This window comes from Paramormyrops kingsleyae, chromosome 4, assembly GCF_048594095.1.
Source record: "Paramormyrops kingsleyae isolate MSU_618 chromosome 4, PKINGS_0.4, whole genome shotgun sequence".
In the NCBI taxonomy this organism is placed as follows: Eukaryota; Metazoa; Chordata; class Actinopteri; order Osteoglossiformes; family Mormyridae; genus Paramormyrops; species Paramormyrops kingsleyae.
Window position 1 is genome coordinate 40,343,816 of NC_132800.1, and position 2,409 is coordinate 40,346,224.

The following is a 2,409-nucleotide window of genomic DNA, read 5'->3' on the forward strand; positions in this document are numbered from 1 at the left end:
TGAATGTAAGGCAAAAATAAGAGGAAGGGTCGTATATGACCCCGTGGGTTCCCCAGGGTTAAATACGTTGCTCAGGGGCTCTTCAGTAGTATATATCTCCTGGGGTTGAAGCGGGCAAACTGATGAGCGTCAGACCTACATCTACCAGGTCAGGTCCGTATCCATCCCAATTTCGGATCAGCATATTCAAATTGCCTATGCAGCATGTACGGGACGGTAATTCTCTGTGTTAAACCGCTTTTAACAGCGGTTTTATATTTTAAACATCGATAAAAAAGACAATTCTGCGATAACAGCCGGGTGATCCCCAGTAGCCCCGACCGAAAATTCAGGGGTAGCTATAATACGGAGCCTGTTTCAGGTTCGTACATCGCATTTCCGAGGTTTCGGGTAATTTGTTTAATTTTTCCCCCATTATTTGCCACTGTTTATTGACATATTGCGTCTTTATTGTGCAAATGTCATTAGCAGATAGGCTATAATTTTAAAAACTCCCTGACAGCTGATGACCCTTGGTGTGGAACCACTGGGCACATACAGACATACACTGGAGGCCATTCGTGTTTGATTTCATCTCCCTGCACCATTTTCATCAACTGTAGTCACAGATCACTGTTGTGCAGTCTGCTAAGAAAAAAAACCCACTGATTTACTTTTTATGCATAAATCACCACAACAGCCACCGTAATAACACGTTTGAGCTATTCTTGCACCTTTATGCATATAATCAAAGTACATTTTATATTTTACATTCAGCATGATTTGTCAGTCAGCGGTCGTTTTACATTTCACAGATTATGAGTGGATCTCACCGCAACGTAAACAATAATCAGTACAAACAAAAAAGCAAGAAACCTATTCTGCATTAATCTGACAACGTAGTACTACAACAAAATACAGGCTTATCCATCCATATTCTATCCATCTGCGTCTCCTATATGACACTTCAATGTGGAGATGATCCGGATGTAAAGCGCTTTATTTATAGATATAGAAAACAAAGTAAATACCTGTAAACAGCATGTGTGTGTGTGTATATATAATATATATATATAATATATATATATATATATAATATATATATATATATATATATAAAATTTATATGACTGTTGATGTGTGTTGCAATTAACAGGTAGTAGGACAGATCACCATTTCTGGAGGTCAGCACAAAACTACGCTTTGTGTGTCCAGGTATTTCCAGCAATGCTAGCCGAACTGAATCCCCTCTTGTAAAAATCTCAGCCAGTCACATACTGGTTTATCTAAACACAGTGTGCTCGTGTAGGACCGCGTGTGTGAGTAGGGGGGGGGGGTGTTAAAGTCGAAGGCTACACTGGTGCACGAGTTTGGGACTGAAATAAATCAGTACAATTGTCTAACACCGTCTGATTTATAATCTCATTTTTGAAGTAGGTGTATTGTTAAGCCATACATATATATGTCCAATGTTCAATGACTAGTGAAATATACGGAGTATCTCTAAAGTATTCTGTGGTGTTGACTGGTGGAATCATCTGATGTATAAACGATAATAGCAGGTGTGACAACGGGCCACATAAAGTGATAATTAAGGATTGTAGATAATTCGGGATAATTAATTGTACGTTAAATCAGAACCGCCCATCCTGCCAGCTGAGTCATATGGGACTGTAACCGTAGAGATACTGCCAAAGAGCAACTGTTTCAGTCAGTCACTAAATAGCATGCGGCAAAATGCTAATGCATTATTGTCCAGACGCAAGATATCCTTTATTCACAAATAAAACCCAGAAAAAAAAATGTTTTTTTCCCCGAGTCCTGATGCTTTCTGTATTTCAGGTTCACATACTGAGCTCAGTGTAGTTAAAACAATTTTAAAAAGAGGGGTAAAGTGCGTTATCGAGTTTATCCAGGTCACCAGTGAAATGATCAAACTCTTTAAGAAGGACAATTCGTTTGGTGTGAGACCCAGTTGCTCTCCAGATCATGGGCATCTGCAATCTGAAATATTTAAAAGAGCATTAAGTATAGATAAGCACGACACGCCGCACCGTGCCCTTGCCATATTCGCTTTGTTACCCGAGGTATCCATATTGTTCCACCGCAATATCTCGGCTTTACTTTTCCGTTTATCTCCTCTGCGGTGTTTTCCCCACGGATCTCGGCTCCCGTGAGAAATTCCAAAAATAGCAGTTTTGATGCATTTATTAATTAGCCGATCACGCTGGAAACAGGCAAGGCGCCCTCTTCGTATCTAAGATTTCGGTTCCCCTGGTTTTCTTACCTGCCTGGCTGGATGGCCACTACCCCGGCCCAATAAAGTGCATTACCACCCCCCTTAGCCCTGCTTACCCCTGATTGCATTCCTCTCTTTGTATTTAAACATCCGGGTTTCCATGCAGCCTGCGCTGCTCTCCTCTCAGAAGC